This window comes from Macaca nemestrina, chromosome 12, assembly GCF_043159975.1.
Source record: "Macaca nemestrina isolate mMacNem1 chromosome 12, mMacNem.hap1, whole genome shotgun sequence".
NCBI classification, from domain to species: Eukaryota; Metazoa; Chordata; class Mammalia; order Primates; family Cercopithecidae; genus Macaca; species Macaca nemestrina.
In genome coordinates this window covers 14,259,346-14,278,591 of record NC_092136.1, presented here as the reverse complement: position 1 = coordinate 14,278,591, position 19,246 = coordinate 14,259,346, and the positions used below count along the sequence as shown (strand labels likewise).

The following is a 19,246-nucleotide window of genomic DNA, read 5'->3' as shown; positions in this document are numbered from 1 at the left end:
TATATACTCTCATATACATAATACATAAATATTTCAATTTCTTCACGATCATTATGCCATTCACATTGTTTGGCACATTTTTTTTTTTTTCCTTAACATAACCTCTTCCCATATGGCTTTTTAACCTTTGTCGATTGTTCTCTTGATGTATTTCTTTATTTAAAAATCGGAATCTTGGCCGGGCGCGGTGGCTCAAGCCTGTAATCCCAGCACTTTGGGAGGCCGAGACGGGCGGATCACGAGGTCAGGAGATCGAGACCATCCTGGCAAACACGGTGAAACCCCGTCTCTACTAAAAAATACAAAAAACTAGCCGGGCGAGGTGGCAGGCGCCTGCAGTCCCAGCTACTTGGGAGGCTGAGGCAGGAGAATGGCGTAAACCTGGGAGGCGGAGCTTGCAGTGAGCTGAGATCTGGCCACTGCACTTCAGCCTGGGCGACAGAGCGAGACTCCGTCTCAAAAAAAAAAAAAAAATCGGAATCTTATCGTTTCCCCCACAGTGGACTGTCACCCAGGCTGGAGTGCAGTGGGGCAATCCCGGCTCACTGCAGCCTCCGCCTCCCGGGTGCAAGCGATTCTCCTGCCTCAGCCTCCCGAGTAGCTGGGACTACAGGTGTGTGCCACCACACCCAGCTAATTTTGTATTTTTAGTAGAGATGGGGTTTCACCTTGTTAGCCAGGCTGGTCTCTAACTCCTGACCTCGAGATCCGCCGGCTCGGCCTCCCAAAGTGCTGAGATTACAGGCGTGAACCACCGCGTCCGGCTGAATTCTCTTTGAAGGGATCCAATGCCTTAAGAAATGAGAAGGCAAAGAATTTACGAAGAAGCAGGTCGAATTATAGAATTTACTAATTAGATACGTCTGAGACCCAGCTACCAAGGTATCAGACTCCCTAAAAAGATAAAATCCATCCTGTAGCTTGCCTGATCAAAATCTTTCAATGGAAGCTTCCGCTAAATGGTCAGATGCCCAAGGTTAGTAAATATTGTCATTTTCCATTTGCTATTCCCTCGGCTAGAAATTCTTTTTCCAAGTCTTCAGGTGCCCAGTCGCTATCCACAGCTCGGTTCAGGCATGATCAACCCCTGGAAAACTTGGCTCTTACTTCGGGTGCCGACCAAGTCCTCCGGTGTCCGAAAAGGCTGGCCTCCCACCACCAAAGTGCGTGACTGGGGGCTTCTGTTTTGCGCGTCTTCCAGTTCCACTGAGGGCCGAGACTTGGTCTTTGCGGCCCCAGTACTTGCTTAGTTCCGAGAGTGCGGTATGCACTCAATAAATGTCTAATCGATTATTGGAAACCTAATTTTTCATCACTGCTTCTCCCACAAGCAGCTCTAGGACTGACTCCTCAAAGACCAAAACCGGAATTAGAAATCCCACTGTTTACCCGGAGGCCCGCTCAAATGCCTTAAATCTGGGGGGATTTCCTCGTGGGAAATTCCCCTTAGGGCGCGGGGCAGGTCAGGCAGGCGGTTACTTTTTGGGTCTTTATTGTCTGTGATGGGAGAAAAGGAGAAATGAAGACTCGATTTTGCTGAACCCCTGCTCAATGTCAATTTTGCAGGTTCACCTCTCAAGAAATCAGCAGGCCGGGCGCGGTGGCTCAAGCCTGTAATCCCAGCACTTTGGGAGGCCGAGACGGGCGGATCACGAGGTCAGGAGTTCGAGACCATCCTGGCTAACACGGTGAAACCCCGTCTCTACTAAAAAAATACAAAAAACTAGCCGGGCGAGGTGGCGGGCGCCTGTAGTCCCGGCTACTCGGGAGGCTGAGGCAGGAGAATGGCGTAAAAACCCAGGAGGCAGAGCTTGCAGTGAGCTGAGATCCGGCCACTGCACTCCAGCCTGGGCGACACAGCGAGACTCCGTCTCAAAAAAAAAAAAAAAAAAAAAAGAAATCAGCAAAAAGTCTCAGAATTGTAATGGCGGAAAGAATGTGGCCACGTGGCCTACTTTCCCGTGGATAGATTAGGCAAACGCATTTCTTTAGGGGCCCGGATAGCTCAGTAGGTAGAGCATCAGACTTTTAATCTGAGGGTCTAGGGTTCAAGTCCCTGTTCGGGCGGATGCTATTTTAGTTTCCAACATAAATGGATTTGGGCGAGGTTGAGCAAAAGGAGCGTTATGCAAAATTCGTTTGGGTTGCCCCATCCTTGAGGGAAACCAAAACTTGCTAGTGGGTTTTTGCTGGAAAAAGTGAAACATGTGGAAAGTGCCAAGAAACTTTCTCTTCCAACATCAGGCTTTTCTTTTCCAACCTTTATACGTTGCTTTGTCTTAGGATATTCTTTCTTTTAAATTGCGTTTATTTTATATTCAAAACAGATCAATTAACACACCTGTCGTCAGAGTCACAATAGCAATATTCTTGGCAAGAATTGTGCAGTTTTTGGCACCGAGGAATGTTTTCAGGCACTTTTATTGAAAGTGCGATGAGGAAACTGAGATTCAAGAAATATTTCAGATGAAGACAAGTGAAGACACAAGATTCCTACATCTACAACTGGACACAGTCCTTCACCAGATTCTTCATGCTCCGGTGGGCCCCTGACTTGTGTCTCTTGCGGTAAAGACTAATGCTTTTGGACACTGTCCTCATGTCTGTAGTCGATGAAAAAAACGTGCAGCCCCAGAGAGCTGACTACACTGGTGATCAAACCCAAGACCTTCCTCCTGTGAAACAGGAGTGTTGGCCACCTCAATAAAAAATCTTGTGCCACGTATTGCCATTTAACATCCAATAGTATAAATAGGGCGATTACGGAACTGGGAAGAAATCGCTCTACGACTTCTGATTCCTTTGAAAGGCTTAAGCTCATTATGCATCCTCATAATGACTTTGCCTTCTGATTTCTTGAGAAGCTTATTCTTTGCATCCTTACACTTTACTAAATACTATCGTCTCATTAGTTGGTGCCCGCTTAGGAGACAAGGAGAACAGCTGTCTCTGGGTGTGTACGGCGTAGGTGCAAACGTGCAAGGGGACTGGGGAGGGAGGCGAGCCTCCAGAGAGGCTAAGAAGTGGACTATAGCCCTGTGTGTTCAAAGCGGTTAAGCCAACAAAAGCTCTGCCGAAACCCGGGATCGAACCAGGGACCTTTAGATCTTCAGTCTAACGCTCTCCCAACTGAGCTATTTCGGCAAGGACATGAGAACATCCCGCCCTGTCAAGGAAATTTAAAAGAAAAAAAAGAAGATGAAACCGGGCGCGGTGGCTCACGTCTGTAATGCCAGCGCTTTGGGAGGTTGAGACGGGTGGATCACCAGAGCTCAGGAGTTCGAGACCAGACTGGGCAGCATGGTGAAACCCTGTCTCTACTAAAAATGCAAAAAAAATTAGCCGGGCGTGGTCGCAAGCGCCTGTAATCCCAGCTACTCAGGAGGCTGAGGCAGGAGCATCGCTTGAACCAGAGAGGCGGAGGTTGCAGTGAGCCAGGATGGCGCCATTGCACTCCAGCCTGGGCGACAAGAGCGGAACTCCGTCTCAAAAACAAAAACAAAAAAATCCTGTTTCCGGCCGGGCGCGGTGGCTCAAGCCTGTAATCCCAGCACTTTGGGAGGCCGAGACGGGCGGATCACGAGGTCAGGAGATCGAGACCATCCTGGCTGACACGGTGAAACCCCGTCTCTACTAAAAAAAATACAAAAACTTAGCCGGGCGAGGTGGCGGGCGCCTGTAGTCCCAGCTACTCGGGAGGCTGAGGCAGGAGAATGGCGTAAACCCGGGAGGCGGAGCTTGCAGTGAGCTGAGATCCGGCCAGTGCACTCCAGCCTGGGCGACAGAGCGAGACTCCGTCTCAAAAAAAAAAAAAAAAAAATCCTGTTTCCTCCCACTTCCAGCCTTTTAGTTCTTCATTTCACCTTCCAAACTGTATTATTTTTAGCCCTGAGGTTTTAAGAACAATCAGTGAGAAAATTAATTCCTTTCATGTGAGGAAACTTTAGCGTTCTGCCTTTTCCTAGGCCACATTGTATTGCCTTTCTCATGCTTTCTCTCTTCCCAGAGCCCTAATAAGAGTAAGAATCGCCGCTTTCTAAGAACCTACTGTGTGTCCAGCAGGAATCTGCAGTGTTGCATTCAATCCCGTCCTCCCCCACGCCTGCCTTTAATTGATATGATAATATACAAATTTTTAAATGAGTTACTAATGTGCCACCAATCACCCAGAACTATTTGGGAGGCTCCAAAGCATCAAAGGCTGAACACCATGGCTGGAGAAGGAATGAACTGGAGGAAGGAAAGGAGGAAAGACTGGGGGAACCCAAAGCTCTCCACCCTTGTCCTCTCGCCCCACCCTGGTCCGTTCTTGCTCGTTCAGAAACTGGTTGGAGTAAAGAGATTCCTCTTTTCAAGACAGCCAAAAGTGGAACTGATCGCTTTCGAAGGGACTCCCTCCGGAAGAAGGAGAAAAATTCGAGAAACTTACCTGTTTCTCTCCCTGGAATGCCTTCTGACCCCCGTGATTTACTTTCCGCAATAAAGAAACTCGACTCGCCCACCCAGCCCACTCTTCCTACGAGCAGCGAGGATCGCTGTCCCTCCAGCACATACCAATCAACTCAAGTCACCTGAATATGGGCATATTGGGCACACATTTCTTTGTAATGGTTCCTCTCCTATTACAATATGTATCTGTTGTTTCATCCCTAGATAGAAAACCCTTTAAGAATTATGGTAACAGTGTTACAGCTCTTTTAGAATTTGTTTAGCAGGTTTTTTGGTTTTCAGAGGAAAATAAAATAAAAACAATAATTATAATAATGGCTACCGTGTTTTGAATGCTTGCTTTTAGGCTATTAAGCACAGTACATGCATTGTTATGCCATTTAATTATCACAAGCTTATGAGATGGAAGCTATTATTATTCCCTTTCTGCAGGGGAAGCTGAGCTCTAGAGAAGGGGGAGGTAATGCTGGGATCTGTGTGCACCACGGTAGAGCATTCCTGTGGGCAGGGTGAAGGCCCTGCCTCACGATTGGGTGCTGTCTCCATCCTGGCCTTTCTCCACTAATCAGGACTCACTGGGCACCATAGTCCACCAGGTAAGAGGGCAGCCTCTTACACGTTCAGCCCACATCCCCATCCTGTCAATGAGGAGATCAAGACCGACTTTCTTCTGTTGCCTGGATGAAGCCAGGAAGGCTCCATCATTAACCAAGCAAGGGATGCAACCGGTCCTTTCATCTCACAGGGAAAATTAGCTCACCTTGATTACCTTACATTTCAAAAACCTCTGCAGGAGCCGGATGTTTCTCCCACACCCCGCCTTTTTTTTTTTTTTTTTTTTTTTTTTTTTTTCTTTGAAACGGAGTCTCGCACTGTCGCCCCGGCTGGAGTGCAGCGGCGTGATCTCAGCTCACGGCAACCTCCGCCTCCCGGGTTCAAGTGATTATCCTGCCTTAGCTTTCCGAGTAGCTGGGATTACAGGCGCCAGCCACCACGCCCAGCTAATTTTTTTGTATTTTTACTACAGGCGGAGCTTCACCATATTGACCAGGCTGTTCTCCAACTCCTGACCTTGTGATTCGCCCGCCTCGGTCTCCCAAAGTGCTGGGATTACCTGTTTCCCTTTTTAATTTGTAGTAGGGGAGAACTAACGTTTCATTTTTCCCATTTCGGTCCCTTGAATACGCTGTCTCTTAATATGCACCCTCTTTCTCCCACCAACAGAAGCTGCTGTCTCCACCTCAACTTCTTCCTGTGTTCAGATCACATTTTTGAGAGGGGAGTCGGGGGTGGATTTGACCTGTTTTAACGAGGGAAATGGCTCTGTTTGGGGCTTCAGTTTCTAGATGATCATCTCTTCCTTTTTATGATACAGAAAACTCTTTCCTAAGGTAGTAAGGAGGGCTAGGAAGGTGCAGGATCCCAACCATATTCCTCAGGCACCCAATCAGAGAGAACCCAAGAGGGAAGGTCAGCAGGAGCCGTCACAGGTGAGCGAAGAGAGGCTGTCACTGCGGGGGCGGGGGGACCGGTCCTTTGATAAATCCGCTGTTGGGATACAGCAGCTCAGCGGCTGACTACAGAATAATCTGCCTATTGCAGCCCCCAAAGCGATGGACTGGAAGTTTCCCGTATACCTCTGCACAAAGGCCTATCCCCACAGGGGCCCCAGGTTTACCCTCCTATAAGCGATTGGGGTCGCAGTTTACACAATCCAGGACTTGATTGCCTTCTTTTGCAGTGGGTTAACAAACAAAAGACCCTAAAATTGGTTCTCATTCTTTTAATGAAGAAAAGTTGAAGCCGCCCGAACAGGGACTTGAACCCTGGACCCTCAGATTAAAAGTCTGATGCTCTACCGACTGAGCTATCCGGGCTCACGAAAGACGCTTTGCTTCCATTAATGAAGACTGTGTTATCATTATGCCGCGAACTAATGGGCAGGGTGATGGACGAGTTACTGGGCTCTTTTGTGTGTGATCCAATCCAATTCCGAGGCAGAAATCCTGCGAGGACTGGGAGGAGGCGAAGTCGGGCGTGGGGAAGAAGGGTGATTAGCTTGTTCTTCGGCAGCTGAATACAGATTGTTAAATAAAGCACGCTCTCCTTATATTTAGAGACTGCTTGGCAAACGCGAACCCTCAGTTCTGCAAAACCGAGCAGGGGAGAGAAAAAGCCGCCCACGAATTGAACTGTGTGCACCGCCTACGCGTGTCTTAGCCCTGAACCCAAAGCGCATCTGGTCAGAGACCACAGTTCAGTGTTTAAAGACATCAGGCTGCCTTTCCGAGAAGACGCCACTTCGTGATTCCTTGCCCCCATCCCAGGTGCCCACCTCCAAAATGTAGCGCGAAGCACATTAGCTGAAAAGAGATGACGGGTGGTAACCACAGCCCTCCGGCGATCCGGTGAGCGCGCTCCGAGCCCACCCCGCCCCCACGGCCCCGGCCTCGACGCACGCGCAGCTCAGTCGCAGCGCGCGAGCCGACCCGCCCCTCCCACTTCTTCCCTCTACACGCAGCTATTTTCTGCCCACAGACATGAAGAACTTTCAGTTCTCTAGGCCTCGCACGTGCTGTCCCATCGCTAACTGAAATGTCACCTTCCTTTGAACTCCTTTCCCCTCGTTGACTCCAAGCACCTGTAGAGAAGGAAAAATAATCTTCCCTCTACCAGTTTGAGTTATCAGCCGGACTCCTGTAACAACAGACAGAATGAAGACAAAAACAAACAGAAGTGTATTAACGTGTGGGACATACCCAGGGAATGAGTAATTCCAAAGGTGTGGCTGAGAACTCCATTTTATACAGCATCGTCAACGAAGAACAACACGTTTTTGGAGAAGTGACAATACAAAGGAAAAGGACCTTAAAGGGAGGGCGCGGTGGCTCACTCCTGTAATCCCAGCACTTTGGGAGGCCGAAGGCCGAGGCGGGCGGATGACCTGAGGTCAGGAATTCGAGACCAGCCTGACCAACATGTGGTGAAACCCTGTCTCTACTAAAAATACAAAAATTAGCCGGGCGTGGTGGCGCGCGCCTGTAATCCCAGCTACGCAGGAGGCCTAGGAAGGAGAATCGCTTGAACCCGGGGGGCAGATCGTGCCACTGTACTCCAGCCTGCACGCTTTGAGACAGAGCGAGACTCTGTCTCAAAGAAAAAAAGAAAACAAAAAAAAAAGAAAAGGACCTCGGGTCTCCAGGGACAGCAAACTAGGAAATTAATTTTAGGTAGATAAATGCAGGTTCCTAAAGCTTGTTAAATATACTCCGCTGGTCCCGTCTCCAAGCTGTTAAGGGTCTAAAGTTGTCTTAGGTTATCAACTTTTGTCCTTCCTGGTAGAGAAGGGAGGAAGAATGCCTTTGTAAATATATATCCTGCTTTTAGGCAGATAGGGGGAGGCTACGGAGCTTTATTTCAATCAGCTTCTTCCCAATTGCCTTTAGCGCAAAATAATCTTTAGGCCGGAGTGGCATATTTTGGGGTGGTATATACTGCTACCCTTTACACCTTTGAGAATGCAGCTTGGCCAAAGCAGTGGTTCACGCCTGTAATCCCAGCGCTTTGGAGGCCGAGGCGGGCCAATCACTTGAGGTCAGGAGTTTGAGACTAGCCTGGCCAACATGATGAAACCTGGTCTCTATCAAAAAATACAAAAATTAGCCGAGTGCGGTGGCCCCCGCCTGTAGTCCCAGCTACTCGGGAGGCTGAGGCAGGAGAATCACTTGAACCCGGGAAATGGAGGTTGCAGTGAGCCGAGATGGCCTTTAATCAATGCTTTAATAGAGAAATATACAAGACCTTTGGTAACCCAGAGGAATGACTAGAAGGAAGGCAGAGTAGCACCTCGTAGGGGTGGGAAAGGCATTAGAACTGTGCCTTGAAAGGTGAGTAGGAGTGTGCAGGCATGCAGGAAATGTGATTCAGCCAGAGATACCGAGTCTTCTTTTCTGAGCTTGAATTCCAAATACTTCTCACCAGGATTCCCCCTCTCCTCTTCAGGCTGAAAACCAGACAGGCTTTTTAGGGCAAAGGCTAGGCCCAACATTTCCTAGGAATATGACTCCCGCTTTTGGTCCCAAGGCGGTTGGCTTTTGCTCAGAGCAATAGTAACAATCTCATTCTTCACTCTTACCTGTGTGTAAATAACACTTTAAAGCATGTTGTCAGGTTCTCCAAAGAAATGGAACCAATAGGACAGAGACAGATAGAAACAGAGGTAGAGACAGATTATTTTAAGAGCTTGGTTCACACATTGTGGGGGTCAGCAAACCCAAAACCTGTAGGGCAGACTAACAGTTTGAAAATTTAGATAAGAGTTAAGGTTGCCATCTTGAGTTTAAATTCAGCAGGGCAGGCCAGGTGCGGTGGCTCATGCCTGTAATCCCAACACTTTGGGAGACCGAGGCGGGTGGATGACCTGAGGTCAGGAGTTCCAGACCAGCCTGGCCAAAATGGTAAAACCCCGTCTCTACGAAAAGTACAAAAATTAGCCAGGCATGGTGGCACACACCTGTAATCCCAGCTACTTGGGAGGCTGAGGCAGGAGAATCTCTGGAACCCAGGAGGCAGAGGTTGCAGTAAGCCCAGATCACGCCACTGCACTCCAGCCTGGGTGACAGAGCAGGACTCTCTCTCAAAAAAAGTAAATAAATAAATAAATTCAGCAGGGCAGTAAGCTGGAGACTCAGGAAAGCAGGTTTTCTATACCAAAGTTTTTTTTGTTTGTTTGTTTCTGTTTGAGATGGAATCTTGCTCTGTTGCCCAGGCTGGAGTGCAGTGGCACAATCTCGGCTCACTGTAACCTCCACCTCTCAGGTTCAAGCGATTATTCTGCCTCAGCCTCCCGAGTAGCTAGGATTACAGGCATGCGTCACCATGCCGGGCTAATTTTTGTATTTTTAGTAGAGATGGGATTTCACCATGTTGGCCAGGCTGGTCTTGAACTCCTGACCTCAGGTGATCAGCCCGCCTCGGCCTCCCAAAATGCTGGGATTACAGGCGTGAGCCACCGTGCCCGGCCTATAGCAAAGTTTTTAGGAGAATTCCTTCTTCAGAAACGGCAGTCTTTGCTCTTAAAGGTTTCAGCTGGTTTAACGAGGCACATTACGAAGGGTAATCTTCTTTACCTGGAGTCTACTGATTTAAATGTTAATCACATGTAAAAAACACCTTCATTGCCAGGGGCTGTGACTCACACCTGTAGTCTCAGCACTTTGGAAGGCCGAGGGCAGGTGGATCACTTGAGCTCCTGAGTTCGAGACCAGCCTGGGCAATATGGCGAAACCCCGTCTCAATACCAAAAATACAAACAATTAGCTGGACGTGATGGTGCGTACCTGTAGTCCCAGCTACTCGGGAGGCTGAGGCCAAGGAATGACTTGAGGCCCAAGAGGTCGAGGCTGCAGTGAACTGTGATGGCGCCACTGCACCCCACACCTGAGCAACAGAACAAGAACCTGTCTCAAAAGAAACCAACAAACCAAAAACACCTGCCTAGTAACATCTAGAATGGTGTTCGACCAAACCTCATGAAAAGTTTAATTCTCTAGTCTGTTAGATGATCACTTGGGGTTTCTTCTTATTGCTCATCATTGAATTTTCAAGAGCCCCTCATCAAAATACATCTTTCCACCCAAGAACTCAACGATTTTGGGGGTGAAGCCCCATATCAGATAGCATATTGGCAAACATTAACAGAAAGGGGACGGGGTATAAATAGGCCTAAAAACCATATGGCTGGTTTCATTTTGCCTTTTACCACACTGCGAGTTCTTAGAATGTGACACATGGATCTCCTTCCTCCCTCTCTCCATGGTCCAGCCTGGCTAAAAAGAAGGCACCCCCTAAGTGTGTTGTTCCATTGCCTTGCCTTGAGTGGAGTGGCTCAGTGGCTCATCTTCCTTTTTTTTTTTTTTTTTTTTTTTTTTTTTGTTTAGATGGAGTTTCGCTCTTGCTGCCCATGCTGGAGTGCAATGGCGCAATCTTGGCTCACGGCAACCTCTGCCTCCTGGGTTCAAGCAATTCTCCTACCTCAGCCTCCCGAGTCGGTGGGATGACCGGCATGCGCCACCGCGCCCAGTTAATTTTGTATATTTAGTAGAGACGGGGTTTCTCCATGTTGGTCAGGCTGGTCTTGAACTCCCGACCTCAGGTGATCCGCCCGCCTTAGCCTCCCAAAGTGCTGGGATTACAGGCGTGAGACACTGTGCCCAGCTGTGGTTTATCATCTTAATGAGGCTTTCTACCGGAATTCAATCCAGATCCTCCGAGTTCCACTGACATCCACCCCCATGCCGGACCAGGGTGGACAACTCTGGAAGCCTAGAGACAGATGGGATGGCCGATTCCCGGGGTGTTTCCCGGTGATCTCTGCCAGGAGCTTCTCTATCGGCGTTGATAACAAATTAGCCAATGGATACAAACCTATTTTGTAAACTGCCAGGTGTTGAAGATCCAGCGGTGTCCTCTGAAATCCAGTTCTTCCTGCATACAGTGTCTGGATATCTTTGCTGGGGCGGAGAGGGTGGTGCATCGAGTTCAGAGGGGTGCGAGGATAGGATATACAAGTGACTTGCAATTTGGCACATAAAAATACAGGACATCCCATTAAATCCAGTTTCACAGAAACAACAGATATATACTTTGTATGTTCCATGCAATATTTGGGACATGTTTATACTCAAAAGTATTTGTTGTTTCTCTGAAATTCAAATTTTGGCCCAGTTCAGTGGCTCACGCCTGTAATCCCAACACTTTGGGAGGCTGAGGCGGGCGGATGACCTGAGGTCAGGAGTTCGGGACCAGCCTGGCCAACATGGTGAAACCCTGTCTCTACTAAAAATATAAAAATTAGCCGGGCGTGATGGCAGGCACCTGTAATCCCAGCTACTCGGGGTGGCTGAGGCAGGAGAATCACTTGAACCCGAGGCGGAGGTTACAATGAGCTGAGATCCCGACACTGCACTCCAGGGAGCAAGACTTCGTCAAGAAAGAGAGAGAGAGAAATTAATTGGACGTCCTGTATTTGGTCTCCTGACCCTAGTGTAGATTTAAACCAGAAAGAACTTCTGATCCCTGTCTCCCACCCCAACCAAGAGCTGTTCTGGGATCATTGCTATTGTTTTTGTTTTCTTTTTTAAAGACAGGGTTTCACCGTGTTGGCCAGGCTGGTCTCGAACGCCTGACCTCAAGTAATCCGTCCATCTCGGCTTCCCAAAGTGCTGGGATTACAGGCGTGAGCCAGTGCGCCCGGCCCCGGCCCTTGTGGTTAAAACAGCTGGACGAAGCCCGTGCGCCTAACGCTTTCGAGAACTTCTTTGGCCAAGAGGGGGCCGGGCTGTCACCATTCCCGGCGTGCCCGCGACCAAGCAGGCGACGGAGGCGGCGCAGGCCGAGAGCTCCCGCCCCCTGACACTGAGAGAAAGGTTGCAGCGTCCACGGCTGCCTATAACCCGAAAGAAGAGAAGCGGGGTGCGGGGGAACAGGGTTGCTCAAGAAAGTGAGCTGTGCGCGGTGCTCCGGGAGAGCTCGGCTCAAACCAGGCCTCAAGTCAGGGCAGAGGTATAACTTCGTACTGGGCAGTTTAAAAGGTAGGACATATGTCCCCAGTATCCTCCCTCCCACAGGAAAATGCCGATGAGTCAGTATTCCCTTAACTGCTCCAGCCCGAGATCCCACAGGGTGTTGACCCTGTTGATTGTGCAGAAATCACATGTAGTGACCTGTTGACTGTGCAGAAATCACACGTAGTGATGACTAACGCCTAAAACGGAAGCCCTGCCGAAACCCGGGATCGAACCAGGGACCTTTAGATCTTCAGTCTAACGCTCTCCCAACTGAGCTATTTTGGCTGTATTAGAAGAACTTTTTCTTTTTTTCCACAAAATTATAATAAAATAGTATTTGTTCACGGTAACAGATTATATGGATTCAGCTAAAGGTAGGCATTTTACAAATGTTACAAAGGTGATAAGGCAAGGCCCTTGTTTACAAATTAGAAGTGATAAATCACTTTTCTCAGGGGTTTTTTTGTTGGTTTTTTTGTTTTTTAAGTTCCCTGCAATTCGCTTTTTTCATTTAAAAATATGTTTTTATGGACTTGTTTCATGGCAGTTTTGTAGACCTATCGTGCTTTTTAATCCACGTTTACCAGTATTGGATTGTATGGTTATAATGTAATCTATGTAATCAAACTGACAATTATCGGCTTTTTTACGTTTTTCTATATCTCATTATTAAAAACAATACTGCAATTAATTTTTAAAATATATTTGTTGTTCTTGTGCAAAGGCAGATTTTGCAAGGTAGATATATATGAACATTATGATTTTTACAGATATCTTCAGATTGAAATCCAGGATATAGAGAAGAGGTAAGGAAGGCCACTTGTAAAGGCTTCAAATGTAAACTTTCAATCCTACCTCCACATGAGGTAAACATACAGTCACTGTACAGTATTTGTTAAAAGCATTGATTTACTAAACCTAGCATTAAAAATATACCTCAATTTTTGTAATACCATCTTGGCATTTTTCATTTTTAAATATATATAGTCAAAAAAATAGAATTTACTCAGGCTTCCCTCAAACTCTAAGAAGTAAGCTGTGGTTTAATAATATCTCTAAGATGCCGATTTTATTCCTCCCCCACCTCCCATTTCATAATTTTCATCTCTTGCATTTATTCACTTAAAAATGTTTTAGCTGGGCGCATTGTCTCATGCCTGTAATCCCAGCACTTTGAGAGGTCGAGGTGGGCGTATCACCTGAGGTCAGGAGTTCAAGACCAGCCTGACCACCATGGAGAAACCCCGTCTCTACTAAAAATACAAAACTGCCGGGCGCGGTGGCTCAAGCCTGTAATCCCAGCACTTTGGGAGGCTGAGATGGGCGGATCACGAGGTCAGGAGATTGAGACCATCCTGGCTAACACGGTGAAACCCCGTCTCTACTAAAAAATACAAAAAACTAGTCGGGCGACGTGGCGGGCGCCTGTAGTCCCAGCTACTCGGGAGGCTGAGGCAGGAGAATGGCGTAAACCTGGGAGGCGGAGCTTGCAGTGAGCTGAGATCCGGCCACTGCACTCCAGTTTGGGCGACAAAGCAAGACTCCGTCTCAAAAATAAATAAATAAAAATAAAAATAAAAATACAAAACTAACCTGGCATGGTGGCGCATGCCTGTAATCCCAGCTACTCAGGAGGCTGAAGCAGGAGAATCCCTTGAACCCAGGAGGTGGAGGTTGCAGTGGGCAGAGATAGCACCACTGCACTCCAGCCTGGGCAACAAGAGCAAAACTCTTGTTGCAAAAAAAAAAAAAAAAAAAAAAAAAAGATTTTATTTAAACTCCATAAGGCTGTTAGAATAATTCAACACTTCATATTCACTTGTTTCATAAATAAGGAGCCAGCATGGGCTCATTATAATTTGAAATAAAAATATAACCTTAGTTTAGAATTTATAAACAATGGGATTAAAATGGAGGATGAGTATAGACTGTCATTCTCAAGAGAGATTAAGAAAAGAGTACATCTGAAATGAGATGTTTGTGGCTGTCATGCCTAAACTAGGTGACTTTACAATTGTTTCAGACTCAAGAGCTTATCATTTGTTTAGCTTAAATTTCACCCTTTTGGTTTCCCTGGGTAGTTGAATTAGGAAAAATTCTAAAATGATACACAAAACACCCTCCCAGCCCCACAAAACCCTGCATAATCCCTGGGACTATGAAATTCATCATATTAATTTATAACCTGTTATTAGGTGATATTATATAATACAGGTGACTCTAAAATATGTGATTATCTGGGTGAGCCTGACCAATCACTTGAGCCTCTTAAAAGCAGAGGGTTTTCTCTACCTGGTTGCAGAAAGGAGTCAGAGACCCAAAACACAAGACTTGAAGATGGAGGGGACCACGTGGCAAAAACATGTGGGCAGTCTCTAGAAGTTGAGGGTGGGTCTCAGCTGACAGTCAGCAAGGAAATTGGTCTTCATTTCTACAACTGCAGGAAACCTAAGTTAGCCAAGAACAAAAAGGAGCTTGGAAGCAGTTTTCTCCCCAGTGCCTCCAGATGAGAACTCAAGCTAGTCAACTCCTTGATTTCAGCCTTGTGGTACCCTGAGTAGAGAACCCAGTCACATCATGTGGGACTTCTCATCTACAGATGAACAGATAAACAGTGAACAGATAAAACAGGTGTTGTTTTAAGCTACTGTGTATTAGTTATGCAGCTATGGAAAATTAATACCGTCGTATAGACTTGCCGTAGGCTAGGTATACTAATGACAAATAGTGGATTTAATTCCTTTTGTGGTCACTTATTTGCCTGTTCTTGAGTCACTTACTTGTCTATGCTCAAGTCGGTTTCTAGGTACATTAATGAAAAAGAGTGGATTTAAGTCCTTTTCTGGTCACTTACTTGCCTATGTTCTTGAGTCACTTACTTGTTTATGCTTAAGTCAGTTTCTTTTCTTTTTCCTTTTCTTTTCTTTTTTTTTCTTTCTTTCATTTTTTTTTTTTTTTTTTTTTTTTTTTTTTTTTTTTTTGAGAGGGAGTCTTGCTCTGCCGCTCAGGCTGGAGTGCAGTGGCGCTATCTCGGCTCACTGCAACCTCCGCCTCCCGGATTCAAGCGATTCTCCTGCCTCAGACTCCTGAGTAGCTGGGATTACAGGCGCCCGCCACCACGCCCAGCTTGCTTATTTATTCATTCATTCATTCATTCATTCATTCATTCATTCATTCATTCATTCATTCATTGAGACAGAGTCTCGCTCTGCCGCCCAGGCTAGAGTGAACTGGCAGGATCTTGGCTCACTGCAACCTCTGCCTCCTGGGTTCAAGCGATTCTTCTGTCTCAGCCTCCCGAGTAGCTGGGCCTACAGGCGTGTGCCACCACGTCCAGCTAATTTTTGTACTTTTAGTAGAGATGGGATTTCACCATATTGGCCAGGCTGGTTTCAAACTCCTGACCTCATGATCTGCCCACCTTGGCCTCCCAAAGTGCTAGGATTACAGGCGTGAGCCATTGCGCCTTGCCCCAGACTAATTTTTGTATTTTGAGTAGAGATGGGGTTTCACCACACTGGCCAGGCTGGTCTTGAATCCTGACCTCAGGTGATCCACCCTCCTTGGCCTCCCAAAGTGCTGGGATTACAGGTATGAGCCCCTGCGCCTGGTCCCAGTGTGATACATATATATATAAAAAATATAATTATATATATTATATATTTATATATTAATATAATTAATATGATCTATGATATATAATATATAAATAATATATAATATATACATATCCCAGGGTGTATGTGTGTATATATACATATATATACATATCCCAGTGTGATATATATATAAATTATATATATGTGTGTGTGTGTGTGTGTCTAAAATTGCCCTAGCCCCTAATCAAATTAGAATCTCTGCAGATGGTGTCAAGGTATTATATGTGTTTTTAAGTTGGCCAGTTGATTTTATGTGCAGGTTCTCTGTCTCTCATTCCTCAGTTCTCACAAAATGCCACTATCACATGTTAAGACCCATTTTTAAAAATTGCTTACTCGACCTCTGAACAGGAATGTCCTACAAGCATGTCTAAAAATGAACCTGTTGAGCTCTGTGGCTCATACCTGTAACCCAGCACTTTGGAAGGTTGAGGTGGGAGAATTGCATGAGGCCAGAAGCTTGAGACCATCCTGGGCAACATGGTGAGACCCTGTTTCTACAAAAAATAAAAAATTAGCAAAAAAATAAAAAATCAGCTACTAGAGAGGCTGAGGCAGGAGGACTGCTTGAGCCCAGGAGTTGGAGGGTGCAGTGAGCTATGATCATGCCACTACCCTCCAACCTAGGCTACCCAGTGAGACCCTGTCTCTAAATAAATTAAAAATGAACCTAATTTTCCTTCTAAACTTGCTTATCTTACCACCATCTTCCATCTAGGTTTCCGAAGTCAGAAAAATAAGAATTCCTTCTTCCCTTTGCCCTCTATTTATGGGAAAGCCATGAAATGATTTCACTCTACTTCATCCTTTCTGGAATCCCTCCATTTCTCATCTCATCGTATCCTCTCCAACCTCCTTTTTTTTCTTTTTTCCTTTTTTTTTTTTGAGAGGGAGTCTCGCTCTGTAGCCCACGCTGGAGTGCAGTGGCACCATCTCGGCTCACTGCAACCTCTGCCTCTCTGCCTCCAGGGTTCAGGTGATTCTCTTGCCCCAGCCTCCCGAGTATGTGGGAATACAGGCACCTGCCACCATGCCTGGCTACTTTTTAAATATTTTTAGTAGAGATGGGGTTTTGCCATGTGGGCCAGGCTAGTCTGGAACTCCTGACTTCAGGTGATCCGCCCACCTCAGCCTTCCGAAGTGCTGGGATTACAGGCATGAGCCCACCACACCCAGCCTCTCTCCAATCATTTTCCACCCTGCTTAAGAATGTTTCACTAGCTCTCCAGTTGAAAACAAAAACCCAGGCTCTTGGGCCGAATGCAGTGGCTCAGGCCTATATTCCCAGCACTTTGGGAGGCCGAGGCAGGCGGATCACCTGAGGTCAGGAGTTTGAGACCAGCCTGGCTAACATGGTGAAACCCTGTTTCTGCTAACAATACAAAAAATTACCATGCCTGTAATCCCACCTACTCGGGAGGCTGAGGCAGGAGAACTGCTTGAACCTGGAAGGGGCAGGTTGCAGCAAGCCTAGATCGCGCCACTGCACTCCAGCCTGGGAGCCTGAGTGACATAGCCAGACTCCATCTCAAATAAAAAACAAACAAACAAATAAATAAAATAAAAAGCAAAGCAAAGAAAAAAACCCCAGGCTTTTTTCCCCCTCTTTAAATATAAACAGAGACCAGGGGCTCACCATGTTACCTAGGCTGATCTCGAACTCCTGGGCTCAAGGGATCCTCCTGCCTTGGCCTCTCAAAATGTTAGAATTGCAGGCAGGAGCTACATGGCTTCTCCATAAGGTACGTAAAGCCTTCCATAACTTGGGGCTAACCTTTCTCCGGCAGCATATCTCAGTGCTCTCTCTTTGACCCTAAACGCAAGCTATTCATGCAGTCATCTGAACTCAGAATGTTTTGGCCTTGCATTTCATCTTCCTCCATGCAGCATTTTTGACGTTGCCCTTCTCCTAATCCCTATGTAACCTGCAACTCTCAGCTCACATACATTCTCCTAGTTCTAGAAGTCTTCTCAGACATGTCTCTCTCCCCTCCCTCCTAATTCACTACAGAATAGTTGTCCCTACAGTGCTTTCACACCACTTATAAAACTGGATTGCAATTGCCTGTTTACACTCTTTCTTGCTATTTGTATCCCCAATGTATGTCACGTAACAGGCTGGAGTAAATGTGGAATTAATAATTAATTTAAAAATCTCTAGCCATATCTCAGGACCAACTCATTCTTTAGCAATCTCTAACGTCACCTGGTCAAACTTAGATGTGACCTCTGCAATACTCTTTGTAGAAGATCCGAGACCTTCAGTTTCTTGCCTTTAAAGAAGCCTCATCTGGCTACCCTGTCTCCTTCCCCTGAGGGATCAGTGAGCAGGAGAGTTTAACCAAAAATTATGGGAAGAGTTTAACCACAAATTATGAGCTTTGGAAGGGAGCGCCATGAAAGACTTGGGATGCTTCCCACTGGGTATGGTAGAGAAATTGGCAAAAGTTTTTTTTTTTTCTTTTTTTGCACTCTGTTGCCCAGGCTGGAGTGCAATGGCACGATCTCAGCTCACTGCAACTTCCACCTCACAGGTTCAAGTGCTTCTCCCACCTCAGCCTCCCAAATAGCTGGGATTATAGGTGCCTGCCACCATGCCCAGCTAATTTTTGTGTTTTTAGTAGAGATGGGGTTTCACCATGTTGGCCAGGCTGGTCTGGAATTCCTGATCTCAAGTGATCCTCCCACCTCGGCCTCCCAAAATGCTGTGATTATGAGCCACCCTGCCTGGCCCTAAGTTTTATAAACTTTTAGAAGCAAGTTATAAATTTTGATAACAATCTTAGAGTTGCACAAAATATACAACTATAGTGAATGAATTGCAAAGATTTTCTATACCTCCTTTTAGGACAATACTGTAGGTTGGTTCTCAATTATCTTGCTGAAAGTAGAGCAAGAAATGTATAGGTTCAACATTTTTGTGCAAATGCAGAGGTCCCTGACAAATTTAATAATTTATCATTTTGCTGAGTCATAATTTTGAATAATGACTGAGCATGGTAGACCCCTCAAGATCCACATCCCAGTCCATCATGTCACATTAAAGACTCAATGAGGGGTCGGGCATGGAGGCTCACACCTGTAACCCCAGCACTTCAAGAGACCGAGGTGGGAGGATTGCTTGAGCCCGGAGTTCAAGACCAGCCCGGGCAATATAGTGAGACCTCCATCTTAAAAAGTAAAAATAATAAAGGATTCAATGAGGGATCGTTAAATGTTTCAGCTACATTTGATTGTCCCTAATGCAGGACATTGTATGCCATGGTAGTATTCAAGATTGCAGGATGCAGCACTCACAAATGTCAGGGGTCTACTGCAGTGGTTCCTTAGCTTGCCAGAAAAAAAAACCTTTGCTGAAACTTAATATCAAATCCAGCCAATGGGAATCAGGCAAATGACTTGAACTTAGGTGGCCTTCCTAAGAACCAGACTAGAAAATCATCCCTGACATCAGAGCCAACTTTGTAGACATGAGGGCCTTGATCAATCAAGGAGCCTGCAGGCTGAATTTCAGGGATGCTCCTTTCTTCACGTAGAGCCTTAAAAGAAATGGTGCTGCTGGGCACGGTG

At 46.4% G+C, this 19,246-nt stretch overlaps 1 long non-coding RNA gene and 5 other non-coding genes across 7 annotated transcripts; 2 read left to right on the top strand and 4 right to left on the bottom strand.

Moving 5' to 3' along the window:
* The first annotated feature begins 1,994 nt into the window (after nucleotides 1-1,994).
* TRNAK-UUU (transfer RNA lysine (anticodon UUU)) lies at nucleotides 1,995-2,067 on the top strand. Its single transcript has one exon. It is a non-coding gene; the product is annotated as a tRNA-Lys (tRNA).
* A 1,004-nt stretch (nucleotides 2,068-3,071) lies between these two features.
* TRNAF-GAA (transfer RNA phenylalanine (anticodon GAA)) lies at nucleotides 3,072-3,144 on the bottom strand. The gene has a single exon. It is a non-coding gene; the product is annotated as a tRNA-Phe (tRNA).
* A 1,537-nt stretch (nucleotides 3,145-4,681) lies between these two features.
* LOC112423618 (U7 small nuclear RNA) lies at nucleotides 4,682-4,742 on the top strand. The gene has a single exon (XR_003014106.1). It is a non-coding gene; the product is annotated as a U7 small nuclear RNA (small nuclear RNA).
* Nucleotides 4,743-6,253: 1,511 nt separating this feature from the next.
* On the bottom strand, nucleotides 6,254-6,326 carry TRNAK-UUU (transfer RNA lysine (anticodon UUU)). Its single transcript has one exon. It is a non-coding gene; the product is annotated as a tRNA-Lys (tRNA).
* A 1,873-nt stretch (nucleotides 6,327-8,199) lies between these two features.
* LOC139357440 (uncharacterized) lies at nucleotides 8,200-11,771 on the bottom strand. Of its 2 annotated transcripts, none has more exons than XR_011610544.1 (4): nucleotides 11,638-11,771; nucleotides 11,326-11,430; nucleotides 10,876-10,961; nucleotides 8,200-8,452 (listed from the first exon to the last, which is right to left on the bottom strand). It is a non-coding gene; the product is annotated as an uncharacterized lncRNA (long non-coding RNA). The 2 variants fall into 2 exon arrangements; XR_011610545.1 differs by having other exon boundaries at nucleotides 11,606-11,728.
* Nucleotides 11,772-12,229: 458 nt separating this feature from the next.
* Nucleotides 12,230-12,302, bottom strand: TRNAF-GAA (transfer RNA phenylalanine (anticodon GAA)). Its single transcript has one exon. It is a non-coding gene; the product is annotated as a tRNA-Phe (tRNA).
* Nucleotides 12,303-19,246: the final 6,944 nt, after the last annotated feature.